A 16,467-nucleotide genomic window follows, 5' to 3' on the forward strand; every position below is an offset into this window, starting at 1 on the left:
CTCGAGGCTTGAGGAGGTTGCCCACTGTGGAGAAGAGGGTTCTGTGGTTTAGGCAGGGATCGGTGAATATGGAGGAGAGGTAGGCAGATTTTGCAGCAATGAGGGCATCTTTGTAGTCAGTGAGGTGGAGTTTGTAAGCTTCAAGGTGGACTGTGAGAGATGATTTCTTTATAAGTCGTTCGAGTTGGCGACCAGTCTGTTTCAGTTTACGAAGTGCAGGTGTGTACCAGGGTGAGGATGTGTTGAAAGTTACGGTTCTTGTTTTGAGGGGGGCCAGAGTGTTGAGGGAGGTAGACAAGGTGGAGTTAAGATGGTTTGTGAGATCATCAGGTGAGATGGGGGTTGAGTCCAGGGGGAGAGTGGTGGAGAGCAGGTCAGAGAGATGGTGGGAATCAATGGATTTTAGATTACGGAAGGTGATTTCTCGGAGGAAGCGGGGGCGAGGTGTCGGAGAAGGGATGGTGAACCGTATAAGCTTATGATCAGAGAGGGGGAAGAGGCAAGGATGGAGGTCAAGTACCGGTTGATTTGTGGAGCAGACCAGGTCAAGGATGTGACCTTTGTCATGGGTGGGAAAGGTGACGTGCTGAGTGAGAGAGAAGTTGTCCAGTAAAAAGGCGAATTCAGATGCAAGCTTGCAGGTGGGGGAGTCCATGTGAATATTTAAGTCACCAAGTAGCAGCAGACGTGAGGAGAGGGATGAGGCAAGTGTGAGGAGTTCAGTGAAGTCAGATAGGAAGGAGGGGTTTGGTTTAGGTGGCCGGTAAATGAGGATGACTGTCATGGAGGAAAGGGCTTTGAAGGCGAGGAATTCAAATGATGCTACTGGGGGGAAGGTGAGTTCAGTGATACGAAAATTCTGGTTAAAAATAACAGCTAGGCCACCTCCATGGCGGGAGGGGCGGGGCTTGGAAATGTAATTAAATCCAGGTGGGGATGTTTGATTGAGGGAGAAGAAGACATTGGGTTGTTGCCAGGTCTCAGTGAGCAGAAGGAAGTCCAGAGTGTTGTCAAGGATTAGTTCATGGAGGGCAAGGGCTTTGTTGTTGAGCGTCCTGGTGTTGAGGAGGGCAAAGTTGGCATTGTGAGAGGGTGGAGGGATGGGGGCAGGCTGGAGAGATCTGAGGTTGTCCCGGTTGACAGTGCGTGCGGTCAGCTGGGGGGGCAGAGCGTGGTAGTGAGCAGACGGATGGAATGGAATGTCCGTGGTTGAAGCAAACACGCCTGCGCCATTAGATCACATTCGATGCTGAAAACGCATTAATGCGGATCACGTCTGCAAGTGCCTGCTTGAATTTTACTGTAGACGCAATCAGGAAATGGTTACCATTGCGATCTACCCTTTGATTAAATAGATTTTCCATCACATAGCGCTGGGAAATAAACAATGCAATGTTATCTAATTTAATTTCGACCTAAGAAACTAATTTACTAAGGGATAATAGATTACAACATTCTGCAGACACATAAATAACAGAAGAAATAAAATAATCAAATAATAGGGTTCAATTAGGAGGCACAAACTGCAAGAACGGGGCTCTCCACCATATTTCAGGGTCATATAGAGATGAGGCAATAAATGTTGGCCTAGCCTGTGAGACCCAAGACCCACAAATGAATGATATAAAAGACTAGAGACACAAGGAACTGCAGATGCTGGAACCTTGAACAAACCACAAAATGCTGGAGGAACTCATTGAGTCAGGCAGCATCTGTGAAGGGATTGGACAGGCACACTGCGTTTCGGTTTGAAGAAGAGACATTTGTCCATTCCTTCCGCAGATGCTGCCGAACCTGCTGAGTTCCTCCATCACTTTGTGGTTTGAGATTAAAGGTTGTTAAGCACTGACAACAGAGTGATAGAAACGTTTCATGAATTTAAAAGCATGAATTTAAAGATTTGTATCCTTCTTTAAATCAACCTCTGCTTCTTTCTCACTACCTTGCTTGAACCCTGGAATCCTCTGAGATATCGGAATTCAAATGTTGGCTTACTCGTTACCTACCATTTGGTTCATCTGCTTTTGCACACTGTTCTGTTAGCTGAAAATGGGCTAGACGCTAGAAATCCCTCATTTAAAGTTCCCTCGTTGTAGAGGCTAAACTTTAAACCTCCATCTGTTTCTCTTTTCTTATTTAAGATGTCCCTTCAAAACTGATTTTTTTGTCTGAAGACTTAGGTCGTCTACTTGAGCATCCTCATACTGGCTTGGTGCCAAACTTTGATCAGGCACAATTTTGTACTGTTCTTTGGAAAGATTTTGTAAATTCACAATGTACTAAATTTACAAAATGTGAATTTAATTAGCAAATAAGTTTCAATATAAATAACTATGAAATGATACATTTTGGCAGGAAGAATAAAGAAGCCACATGATTCTTGCAAAATAGTTATTCACAGGACATAGAAGAACAAAGCAGTCTAGGGCACCGATGAACACATAATTCAAAGTTTCAATGCAACTTAATAAGCCCTTTTATAAATAAAGAAATAAACCAAGTATCTGGGTTGTTTTCTAGCTGAATTGAATATAAAAGCAATCATGTTCTGTGAAAGATGATTTGAATCGTGGACAGACAATCATTGGAATATTGTGCTCACTCTGGCCCATGTTCTGAATGCCAAGTCAAGAGTCAAGTCAAGAGTGTTTTATTGCCATATGTCCCAGATAGAATAATGAAAGTCTTACTTGCTGCAGCACAACAGAATATGTAATCCTAATAAATAATATAACAAAACGCAAGAAAAAAAAGAACGAACAATAACAGTGCAATAATAATAATAATAGTCTATTATCGTTGATAGCTTATGAGGTTGTAGTGTTTAATAGCTTGATGGCTGTAGGGAAGAAGCTGTTCCTGAACCTGGACATTACAGTTTTCAGGTTCCTGTACCTTCTTCCCGATGGCAGTGGTGAGATGAGTGCGTGGCCAGGATGGTGTGGGTCTTTGATGATGTTGGCTACCTTTTTGAGGCAGCGACTACGATAGATCCCTTTGATGGTAGGGAGGTCAGAGCCGGTGATGGACTGGGCAGTGTTTACAACTTTTTGCAGCCTTTTCCGCTCCTGGACGTTCAAGTTGCCGAACCAGGCCACGATGCAACCGGTCAGTATGCTCTCTACTGTGCACCTGTAGAAGTTCAAGAGAATCCCCTTTGGCATACCGAATCTCCGTAATCTTCTCAGGAAGTAGAGGCGCTGATTGCACCGGTCTGCTGGGTCCAGGAAAGATCGTTGGAAATATGCACACCCAGGAATTTGAAGTTTTTGACAATGTTATTGTTGCCATCATTAATTTCCCAGTTTGCATTCTGGGACAGGGACTTAAGGCTATCCTACACACACTAGGGACAATGTACACTTATATCAAGCCAATTTACCTACATACCTATACGTCTTTGGATTGTTGGAAGAAACCAAAGATCCCGGCGAAAACCCACGCAGGTCATGGGGAGAACGTACAAACTCTGTACAGACAGCACCCGTAGTCAGGATCAAATCCGGGTGTCCGGCGTTGTAAGGCAGCAACTCTACCGCTGCACCACCATGCAGCCTTCTGCACCACAATCAACTGTTGTGAGTTTAAGCTGTTTGTGAACTAGTCTTGCTATAAAATACTCTGAAATTCTTGTTAGTTGCATCATATCCAAGATCATTGTAATGGCAAAACACAAAGTGCTGGAGGAACGCAGCGGGTCAGGCAGCAACCGTGAAGGGAATGAGCAGATGACATTTTGGGTCGGAACCCTTCTTCAGACCCTAAATGTTTATGCATGTTTGAGGCTCTGCCTTATTTATTTTTCTATGGCCCAATCTTTATTTAGCATGTTGATTAATTCTTAAAGATTGTGCTTTTTGTGGATGTGTGTTACATCAACAAAAGGGAAGCCCACGTCTAGATATCACCAGACTTTTGTGGAGCGCTTTCTTCACAGTAGAACTGAAAGGCAATAACCATCAGGAGCAACTAACCAGGCTTATATTCTAGCGAGAGGACTGATGGATGATCTGAGCGAGGCCTCAGAGGTAATGTAGGTGCGCACAGGAGTGAATGTTGAAAAGTTGATACCACGTACAGTTTCCCGATATATCACGGGGAATTCAGAAGTAACACCCTAATCAATAGGAGATTAGTTTAATTTGGCATCATGTTCGGCACAGACATCGTGGGCAAAGGGCTTGTTTCTGTGCCGAGCTGTTCTATGTTCTAAATTAGTGGCTAGAAGGTCAAACTTGCTCCCACAGTGAGTGGCTGAAGTGAATAGGGAGAAAGAAATAGAAGGTTACAATGGTAGACAAAAATACTGGAGAAACTCAGCGGGTGAGGCAGCATCTATGGAGCGAAGGAAGGTTTACAATGCTGGGTTTAGGTCAGGAAAGAGGAGAAGGCTCAAGTGCACCAATGTGCACCATATATTCTCTGCAATCCAATGTAAATATGAGAAAATCAGTAACAAATTCAGGAGAATCTATCTCATTGAGTAGAGTTAAGAATATGGGATGTCCTGCCATTAGGAGCAGCTGAATCCCATGGTGCAAATGCAGAGTTATTGAATGTGCCCATGCGAAGAGAAAGTTTGGCTGGTGATTATGCTTATCATCAGGTCATAAGGTCATCAGTGATTGGAGCAGAATTAGGCCATTCGAATCTACTCCGCCATTCAATCATGGCTGATCTATCTCTCCCTCCTAACCCCATTCTCCTGCCTTCGGCCCCCATTCATAGAGTATCGTCCTCGAGTCGTACAGCATGGAGACAAGCTCTTCAGCCTAACTCGTCCATGCTGACTAAGATGCCCCAAGGGAATAAAGAGATAATAGGACCGAATTAAGAGGGGTGGGAAGAAGCTTGTACGAATAGCAAGTGATGACATAGACTAGAATGTCCTGTTTCTGTGATATGAATTTGAAATAACTCTGAGTCAGTGTTTTGCATTTTGACGGAACATAGTGTTGCTTGGCAGGAAGAATCAGTGATACAGGAAGATAGCAGCTCTGGCAATGCTAAAAAGCCCCGTCATCAATTTTATAAGGTGACACTGGCAATTTTAACAGCTTTTCACTATCTTTGCGATATGCAACCCGTGGTTTCATCAACAGCAAAATGCTTGCTGTAGATCATGGGGATTAATGAAGCAAACCTAAAATAATATTGTGTCGGGAGGAACTGCAGATGCTGTTTTTTTACCAAAGGTAAACATAAAATGCTGCATTAACTTGGTGAGTCAGCAGTATCTCTGGGAAAAATGGATAGGTGACGTTTTGAGTCACGACCGTTCATCAGAATGTCTGAAGGGTCCCGACAGGAAAAGTCACCTATCCATTTTCTGCATAGATGCTGTTTGACCTGCTCAGTTGCTCCAGCACTTTGAAGTGAAGGATTGGAAATTGGTTATGTAGTCCCTTATTTAAATAGTTCTTGAATGTTCGAATGCTGAGCGAGAGTTTAACTTGTGATTATTGTCAAAATTATGATCTTCTATTGATTGTCTTTGGTTGCACGATGTTGGTTTTACACTTATGATTACCTCCAATTTATGGCTAATCACATTGATTACTATGTATTAATCTGTGTTTAATTGCATTTATGGGCCTGTTAAGCTGCAGCAAGTAAGAATCTCAATGTTCTGCTGTCAGTCACACACAATAATTGAATTATATTGTCGCTTGACTCTACCGTCTGGCAACATTTAAGTTCAAGCCGGTTTGATGCTTGACCATATTTTAATGGAAAGTAGTAACAATAATAATAATAATATCCATTTATTTAGTATTTTTATGTCTTTGGACAATTCATGGACAGGTGGATGTAAAATTTCCATGATGCTATTCAAAAGAAGGGCAGGGAAAATGTTGCTGATGTTCTGGCTTTTAACTACAGTATCTGTCAAAGTAAAACAGATGAATTAGTAATTGTCACATTGCGGTTGATGAGAACTTACAGTACACAAGTTGGCTCCTGCACTACATTGCAACATTATTCTTAAGATATGCATCATTGCCTGTGTAGTGCTTTGTGATTTTCTATGATCACGAAAGACTACCAACAATTTTCCTTCCTTTCCATTTGAAGTTGTTTTTTTAATGGTAATTCTGAATATTATTTCCTTCACATTTAGCAGGTTTCCCAGCCTCGTAACCAGCCAGGAGGTGATCTGCTGACAGCCAACCTTACAGTAAAAAAAAAGATTTAAAGAATAAGTAGGAAACAAACTGCAGTAGGAACCCAGCTGGTCAGGCAGCACCTGTGGAGGGAATGGATAGATGGGGTGTGGTGCGACCCTTCAGTTTGATCAATCTGAAGAAGGGTCCCAATCTGAAACATTGTTAGATCATTTTTCCCCACCGATTCTGCCTGACCCCGGAAGACCTCCAGCACTTTGTTTTTTGCTCAAGATTCGAGTATCTCAAGTTTCTTGTGTCTCTACTTTTTAAGGATCAATTGAGAAGAAGCAAACTTACAGTATTATGGGCTAGAAAGTGACAATGATATTTTACTAACTAACCCCAACACCAATTTAATAGATGGAAGAAATTTGTAGCATAGCGGGTGATCATTTAGCCCTTCATCGCCATTCCAACCAAAATTGGATTTCAGGGACACCTCGCTCACCAGCCTCTGGTTCACAGCCACTTTGGTTCTGACTATTTCAGTACCTATCCAGTTACTTTTCCAATGAGTTGAGATTTCCTTCCATCATCACCCTTTGGATGAGTTAAATATCTTTTGTTTTGTTCTCTGCTCTGATTCTTTTTGCAATTAATTTAAATGTCATTTTTGTTACTGACTTCTCTGCTAAGGGGGAGTTCTTCTTTTTGTTTACAGTGCCTAGTCCTCATGTTATTTTATATACTCATCTCAACATTGCCTCCATTTCTTCAATTCTAAAGAAAAGAAGTCCAGCCAAGCCACTTTCTCAAGACAGCTAAAATGCTCTAGCTCCAGCAATATTCTTGTAAATCCCTGCACTTTCCTAGTGCTATCACGTCCGTATTGTAGAGTATTGAACAGAAATGTACACAGAAGTCTAACTGTGGCCCAATTAATATTTAATTTGGTTTTTGTATGGCTTTCCTCTTGCATATTATGTTTCAAGTAAAGTCAGCATTCTGTATGCCTTTTGAAAACTAGCTTATCAACTTGCAGTCCTATCTTCAGGGATTTGTGGACGTAATCTCCAAGATCCCTCTTATCGACTACACTTAATTAGTATTCTACTATTTATCATACTTTCATGCTTGCCCTCCCCAACTATATTACTTCCCACTTCTCGGGAATTAATTCAATATATCATTTTTGTGCCCACCTGTCTTCTCATGCCAGAACTATTTCCCTCAACCACAAAGCCAATGTTGGTGTACCATTGGCAAAATTATTAACTGTAGCTCTTTCATATCAATCCCAATAATTTATACACTAATAATCAAAGGACCCAATTCTGAGCAGTGAAGAATCTCATTGTATACATCTCTCTTATCACTTAAATTTCTATCAAATGATACATTCTGTATTCGGTCGCTGAACAAATTTTAAACTAGCTTTTTACTTTACCTTGATTGCTTGGGTTGTTATTTTCTGGATCATGCAGGGATATATGAATACTTTATCAAATATTTGTGTCTGATGCTTTTAATGACACTCCTTGGTAAGTAATTGTGCCACATATGATGAACTTTTCTGGTAAAGAAGGGCTTAAATGTTAGGGTTACAGGTGAAGGGTCTCGACCTGAAACGTCACTATCCATGTTTACCAGAGATGCTGCCTGACCTGCTGAGTTACTCCAGCATTTTGGAGCGTTAAATGTCAGCATTATTTTCACTAAACCAATCAGAACATAATGGTAGCTTGAAAACGCCAATGAGATTGAGCTTTATATTAGTAAACATAGCATGAATTACAAGCCATTTACAGTCCAAACTCCTTTAGTCTGAAGTAGAAACAAGGAACTGCAGATGCTTATTTAACAAAAAGCCACTAAGTCAAGTCAAGTCAAGTCAAGTTTATTCGTCACATGCACATACGAGATGTGCAGTGAAATGAAAAGTGGCAATGCTCGCGGACTTTGTGCAAAAAGACAAACAAACAAACAACCAAACAAACTATAAACACAATCATGAACACATACATATTCTTTTACATATTAAATATTGGAAGGAAAAACGTTCAGTAAAGTTAGTCCCTGGTGAGATAGGAGTTTACAGTCTGAATGGCCTCTGGGAAGAAACTCCTTCTCAACCTCTCCGTTCTCACAGCAAAGTGCTTGAGTACAGTAACTCAGCAGGTCAAGGCAGCATCTCTGGAGAACATAGATAGGTGATGTTTCAGGTCAGACTCTTCTCAGACTGGAGAAGGTTCCTGACTCGAAACGTCACCTATCCACGTACTCCAGAGTTGTTGCCAAACCTGTTGCGTTATTCCAGCATGCTGTGTCTTGTTTTCCCTTAGTCTGACACCACTCTGGACCTAAGACGGGTCGACACTTCTGACAAGGATCAATTCAAGATTTATGCATCAGGAATCAATTTTCACAGATGCCACATTCTCACTACACTGAAGGGGAATCTGCCATTTATACCATATGTCCCTAAACAACCACTGCACCATTCCCAAAGAGGCAAGACACCATATTGTGCAAATCAAAAAACAAAAATACACAGTGGACACATGATAAACTAGCTTAGACATCCACATTTGACGATAAAGAGCAAAAGGTAAAGAGGTGCCTTCAAATGGCCTCAATTGTGCCACGTTTTCCTGCAAATAATGGTCTATTTTGAGGAAAAGACCTTTACCTTTGAAGCTGTATGATAGAAAGAGGAAAGAACTCTCGGAGAGCAGGCAGCTGACCTGCAAGGAGATGTCAGTGGCATGTGGGTTGGTTTCTGGTTTCATCATTGGACTCCAAAGTCATCTCATGACCTTTATGCAAATCTGTGGTGGAGATCATCCTTGAATCGCTGACAATGATGACTAATGTCAGAAAATAACAATGTTGGTCAGATTGACCATTCTTCACCCATGAAACTCTAATACTAACATATTACATGTTTCACCCAATGTTTCCAGTATCCCTGCCACACTGGCATATGGTTGCTTTGTCTTCCTCAGTATCATCCCTCCCTTGAAGACAGGTAAGGAGAATGTATTCATATTTTTAGGCATGTTTTCTATCTCTACATTCTGGCTTCCAGATGTGTAAGTGGTAACCTGGTGTAGTTTGCATAATTCTGTTGAAGACAGATTTATCATAATAATTCCACAGTCCTCCATCTGTGTGTAACCTAATTTTACAGAAATGAAAATGAATTGACTAAAACAAACGAATTACTGGCTGCAGTGAACTGCATTTGCTTTTTTAATAAACAATATTTTTAAGGTGTGGGAACTTCTAAAAGTTCCCCACTAGAGCCTCAAATTACCACCAATTTGAGCAGCGCTGGGTAACCTAAACATTTTACAACTAACATCATTGCTTTGTCTGAATGTTATTCAATTGTTGAACACAGATAGCAAGCGGCAAAAAGCTTTTCACTGCACATTGGTACACGTGACAATAAACTAAACTAAACTTTAAAAAAACTAAAGGACAGAAACGAAGGTTAGCGAACACAATCGCATCAGACACATAGATCTCTTCCAAGACCTGCTCATTAGTGTTGTTTCAAGTCTTCGGATTTTACTTCTTTAATATGTTGCAATTGTTAGCATTTAGAGCTGCTGTTAGCATTTAGTATTCAATCCAATATTTTGCTCAAATGGATTGTCTTTAACGGATGCAGAAACGACGACTAGGTTTTCTGAATGTTTTTTATTGAACACTCGCTCCTTAGTAAACAGGTCTCTGCATACACGTCTGATCACAACGGTGGTCAACAAAACAACTGTGGCGCGAAAGCGAAACTGCGAGAAAAAGTAACCCCTCCCGAGTCACGTGACTGCGGCTTCCGAACGCCGGGCTCGATATCGGCGTGTGCCAGCAGGCGCCGCAACATGTCTTTATTTTCTAAAATTAAAAGCATAATTGTTCATTGGAGGAGGGATTAAAAGCGACTGGAGGGGCAACTTTATCCGCACAGGTGGCTATATGGTACAAGCTGCAGTACCAGAAGCTGTAGAGGTGGGTATATTTATAACGTTATAAGAACATGGAGAGGTGATGTTTCGGTTCGTGACTCTTCTGAATGTCACCGATCCATATTCTCCAGTGATGCTAACTGACTCGCTGAGTTACTCCAGCACTTTGCATTTTTTTTGCAGTTCCTTGTTTCCCTATCAATTGGCAACCCTTTGCTAAATAAACATCAGAACAATGTTGTTGCAACACTTCTTTACACATGCACCAAAGGCTTAGATTTTGGTCAACTGAACAGTTCAGTTCAGTTTATTGTCACATGTACCAAGGTATAGTTAAAGGCTCTTTGTTGCGTGCTAACCAGTCCACAGAAAAAGACAATACATGATTACAATTGATCAATTTACGTGATAAGGGAATAACGTTTAGTGCAAGGTAAAGCCAGCAAAGTCCAATCAAGGATTATCCGACAGTCTCAAAGAGGTAGATAGTAGTTTGAGCACTGCTCTCTGGTTGTGGTAGGATGATTCAGTTGCCTGATAACAGCTGGGAGGAATCTGGAGGTGTGCATTTTCACACTTCTATACCTTTTGCCTGATGGGAGAGAGGAGAAGAGGGAGTGGCCGGGGTGCGACTCGTCCTTGATTATGCTGCTGGCCTTGCCCATGCAGCGTGAGGTATAAATGGAATCAATAGAAGAGAGGTTGGTTTGTGTGATGGTCTGGGACTGCGTCCACAATTCGCTGCAATTTTTTGTGGTCTTGGATGGAGCTATTCCCAAACCAAGCTGTGATGCATCCTGATATAATGCTTTCTGTGGTGCATCTGTAGAAGTTGGTGAGAGGTGCAGGGGACATGCCAAACTTCCTGAGCCTTCTAAGGAAGTAGAGGGTTCACTTCCATTAAAACTTGAGGGGAAAGAGGGAGAGCAGCAGTTAAGACGGAAGAAAAATGATGACGCGCCACTCAGCGGAACATTTTAGATAACATGATAGATTTAATACGTTAATGCCTACGGAAATAGCATATTGGAATGATAGTTGAAGTGTGCAATACAAAGAGATATTTTGTAAAAGTAGGAAATAGAAGTTGAAGTGTTACTGTAAATCACTTGGTACTGCAACAGATTCATAGGAGAATATCAAAGAGTCGTGATCATGAATGTATTCCACAATCTAAAGCAGTGAAGACAGGAAGGAACTGATGCAAGATTCTTCTGATGTCATTCAAGAAATTATAACTTTCTCAAGTAATAATAATAATAATAATAATAATACATTTTATTTTTGGGCGCCTTTCAGAAATCTCAAGGACACCTTACAGAGATTAACAAGAATAATAAAACATATAATCGGAATAAAATAAATAATAAAGACATCACAGAAACACAAATTAAAAACAGAATTCAATCCAAAGACAACAAAAATCAAAAACACAATGTGAAGTAGTAGATACGGTGCTAATTATAGGAACGTCCCATCGTCTCTCCCCTCCTCCTACAAACCACCCCCCCCCCTTTCCCCCCGACCCCCTGCCCTGTGCCCCACCTGGACACACCTATTTGTTGCCCCTCCCCTTCCACCTACATTTCTTCCTCTAGCTTCCCAATTTGCAACTCTTCAATCCTGTCGTCTAATATCTTCTGTCTTTTCATCTCTGGCCTTTATCCACAATCTACCCACCAAAACCCTCCTCTCATCTGTATCAACCTATTATCTGCCAGGCATGCCCAGCCCATCCTTTTTTCCCACCGTTCTTTGCCCCCCCCCCCCCCAAAAGGGTCCTGACCCTGACCTTTTTTCACCTATCCATGTTCTCCAGAGATGCTGCCTGAACCATTGAGTTCCTCCAGCACATTGTGTCTTTTTTTAATCGGAACATCAAAGTGGCTAAAAAAGTTTGCAAAGTTTAAATCTGTAAATAATGTAAATACCTGAATCATTCTTCTCAGAAGTTAGTGTCTGTCGATTTCTTAAAAGAAGGTTGACCATGGGAAAGTTGACTGAATTTATTTCATAATTTAAATGGAGACCTGGATGGAGGTTCGAGTCATTGTGGACAGTGAATTTTGGTAAAGTGTTTGACCAGCTCTGATACGCAAGCCAGTTAAATAGGTAAATGTCCAAGTTATCAAATGTAAATGCAACTGCAGATGCTGGTTTACAACAAAAAGAAGAGACATAGTGCTGGAGTAACAGCGAGTCAGGCAGCATTTCTAGAGAACATGGATAGGTGTTTCGGGTCGGGATCCATCTTCAGGCTGATGTTGTGGGGGGGGGGGGGGGGGAGAAAGCTGAAAGATTGGAGAGGCAGGGCAAAGCTTGGCTAGTGACAGGTCTGAAGAAGGGTCTCGACCTGAAAACATCACCTATTCCTTCGCTCCATGGATGCTACCTCACCCGCAGAGTTTCTCCAGCATTTTTGTCTACCTTCAATTTTTCTAGCATCTGCAGTTCTTTCTTAAACACGACAGGTGATACTGGCGAGGGGTCTTTGATAGGAAATGGTTGGCCAAAGGATGTTTCCACTAGTGGGAGAGTCTAGAACTAGAGGTCATAGCCTCAGAATTAAAGGACGTTCTTTTAGGAAGATGAGGAGAAATTTATTTTGTCAGAGGGTGGTGAATCTGTGGAATTCTTGGCCGCAGAAGGCTGGAGAGGCCAAATACGTGGGGAGAATTTATAATTAACCATAAGGAAATGGCAGAGGAAGTAACCTGTGATTCTGTTTATCGTCATGGAGCAAGTCAGCAAGAAATATTCATGAACCAAGGGTCCAGCAAGAATGAGGAACTAAGTGAAATAACTATTCATAAAGAAAGCATTAGAGAAGTTGAGGAGACTAAAATCTAATGATTCACATTGCAGTGTTTTGAAAGAGGTGGCTTTTGAGATTGTGAACAATTTTGGGCCCCATATCTAAGGAAGGATGTGCTGGCTCTGGAGAGGATCCAGAGGAGGTTTACAAGAATAATCCCAGGAATGAGTAGGTTAACCTATGATGAGCGTTTGTTGGCACTGGGCCTATACTCGCTGGAGTTTAGAAGAATGAGGGGGGACCTCGTTGAAACATACAGAATAGTGAAAGGCTTAAATAGAGTGGATGAGAGAGGATGTTTCCACTCGTGGGAGACTCTAGGACCAGAGGTCATAGCCTCAGAATTAAAGGACGTTCTTTTTGGAAGGAGATGAGGAGAAATTTCTTTAGTCAGAGGGTGGTGAATCTGTGGAATTCTTGGCCACAAAAGGCTGTAGAGGCCAAGTCAGTGAATATTTTTAAGGCAGAGATAGATAGATTCTTGATTAGTACGGGTGTCAAAGGTTATGGGGAGATGGCAGGGAAATGAGGTTAGGAGGGAGAGATAGATCAGCCATGATTGAATGGTGGAGTAGACTTGATGGGCGGAACGGCCAAATTCTACTCCTATTCCCTATGACCTTATGACAAGGGCCAAAGATGAAAAGACAAAAGCTGTGAGATAAGGATAGGGGAAATTATTCAAAGTTAGCTTTATGATGGGAAGCAAAAACAAAAGCTTATAATTGTCTGTTGGAGCTGACTGCAAGCCTGTTACAAGTGAGATTTCACAGAGTTCAGTTATTGGTTCTGTTCTTTATGTAATATCTAAAAAATATAGACTTTAATACAGGGGGTATAATAAAGTCTGGAAATGGTATTAAAAATGTCCATGTGATTGTCAACGAGAATGAAAGATAATAGATGGTCAGTAAGTTGAGCCAAAAAGTGGGGAGTGGAATTTAATTCTAAGAAAGGTAAGATATTGCATGGGGAAGGCGCAACAAGGCAGGAACTATACAATAATTAGGTGGTGTGGAGAAGCAAAGGAACCTTAGAGTGCACTTTCACAGATAAAAGGTAGGAGGACAAATCAATAGAATGATTCTTTCTTTTATTACCTGATGTAGAGAAAGTAAGTATCGGGAGAGTGTAATAGAACTCCAACCAACGCTCACTAAACCACAGCTTGGGAACTGCCCAAATGCTCTGGACACAAGATTACAGGAAAGATGTTCCTGCGCTGGAAACGCCACCTAGAAGATTTATGAGGACGTTGCCAGGACTAGAAAATAATCATTATGATGAAAGATTGGATAAGCCAAGGTTGTTTTCTTTGGACATAGATATGGTAGGGTGAATAAGAAAGATTTATTTTGTTATACATAGAGGTCAAAAAAGGGGCACAGAGTTAAAGTAATAGGTGGGAGGATTGGAGGGGGAATAAGAAAGTTTTTCACCAGAGTCTGGAACTCATTGCCTAAAATGGTGGTCGAGGCAAAATCCCACATCAATCTTAAACAGCACAGACGCATCCTTGAAGAGCCATGACATGTAATTCTGTGGGCTAGAAAATGGAATGAGGCTTTGTAGTCCATTTGTGATAATTAGAGCAGGATGGGATAATGACTTCCAATGTTTCATAAACTTTCTATGATTCTACTGTATGTAAGTCCGTGATGTACAAGGGCCATATGCTCAGAGCATTGGAGTGAATGGAATAATCAAGGTGCAAATGTTTTAGCAGATCTCCTTGTTCTTACTATTTCATTATATTCTGATGTACCAGAATAATAAAATCTCACATGTACATTAAGTCCAGGCAACCATTGCTGATGTCTGCCATTAAGAAAAAGGGTGTCTTTTTCGTAAGTGTGCAGGTTGACATTCGTAAGAAAGATTGTCTCTTCGAGACTCATTGTCTTATTGAACGAAATGACTGCACGTGTCTCCTTCATCCTTGGTGTATCTGTGCTGCCTGACATCTTCAGCTGACTATGCTCCAAAAGATGGATCATTGCTCAAGGGGTTCCAAGTATTTTGATACTTGTGCTGACTCCTATTCCAGTTGAACTTCACCGCAACAACAGCCATGGTGCAACAAGAGTATAATGAGGATTGAAAGTATAATGAATAGAAGAATGAGAATAATGAGGATTTCCATCAGATTCTTAAAATGAGACTGAAGATGGGTCCTGACCAAAATGTCGCCTATCCATATTCTTCAGGGATGCTGTCTGACCCGCTGAGTTACTCCAGTACTCTCTGCTGTCCTCAACCAACTGGGGGGAGGGGGGTATACAGTAGTGCAAACCAAACTGGTAGCGAGTCTTCACTGTAGTTTCTTGCAACTTGCAAAATTCGGCCAACGGAAGTCAACAGGCTGTGTCTGCGGATGATGAGCCAGAATACCCTGAGGAACAGGTAACACATCTAGATGTCCAGCAGAAGCAGAGGAAAAGAGTGAAGGCGTCCAAAGAGATGTTTCCATGGAACCTTGTACATTGAGTCATGATGCTGAATGCAGAAAGGGAGCAATGGGCTGGATGTGCAATGAAAAATCTCCCCTGTAGTTTAGTTTAGTTTAGAGATACAGCGTGGGAACAGGCCCTTTGGCCCACTGGGTCCGCGCCGACCAGTGATCCCCGCACATTAACACTATCCTACACCCACTAGGGACAACTTACATATATACCAAGCCAATTTACCTACAAACTTGTACGTCTTTGGAGTGTGGGAGGAAACCGAAGATCTCGGAGAAAACCCACGCAGGTCACGGGGAGAATGTACAAACGCCGTACGGACAAGCACCCGTAGTCAGGATCGAACCCGGGTCTCTGGTGCTGCATTCGCTGTAAGGCAGTAACTCTACTGCTGCGCCACTGTGCCTGCCCTGATACAATTGCCAGGAAGATTTCCACAATCATGGTCTCCCTGCAAAACAGATGACTTTCTCTATCCTCCATTCATTAATAATCAGTTGACTCAAATATTTCTAGAAGTACACCAATAAATGAATCGCTGTGTGTACCACCTACTGTAAGTGTCTTTACTAGAGATATGCATCTACGTATATGTTGCAATAAGATCACTTCTCATTCTCCTGAGCTCCAATAGGCTCCACCTGTTCAATAGTCCCTCAAGAAACAACCCCATCATCCCAGGGCAGTAAACTTTCTCTCAAATGTTCTATAAAAACTAAAATATATTCAACTGCTGAAACAGTGGATAATCCATCCTAACCCTGTTACTGCACAATTTTTCCATGTCACCCGTCAATGACTGACTGGTTAATGATTTCCAACCTTCTCTATTTTGTCATTTCATTGTAAATCGTGAAAGCCATACACAATGCGTTCCATTGAAAAACATTACTTGTGAAAAGATATTACCGCTGCATTAAATACCTTCCCTGAAACTCAAGGTTATCACATTTCCAATTTATTTGAAGCATGTTACGTGATAGCTTGCAACTGCGTGAAACAAAAAAACACTGGATTTCACAGTGAATGTAGGTTGGAATGTCCCATGGGGGAAGGAGATGGCACAGGCATTGAGTATCAACTTTCTTACCCTAAGAAGATTAACAACATCT

The sequence above is a fragment of the Amblyraja radiata genome, chromosome 22, assembly GCF_010909765.2.
Source record: "Amblyraja radiata isolate CabotCenter1 chromosome 22, sAmbRad1.1.pri, whole genome shotgun sequence".
Lineage (NCBI taxonomy): Eukaryota > Metazoa > Chordata > Chondrichthyes > Rajiformes > Rajidae > Amblyraja > Amblyraja radiata.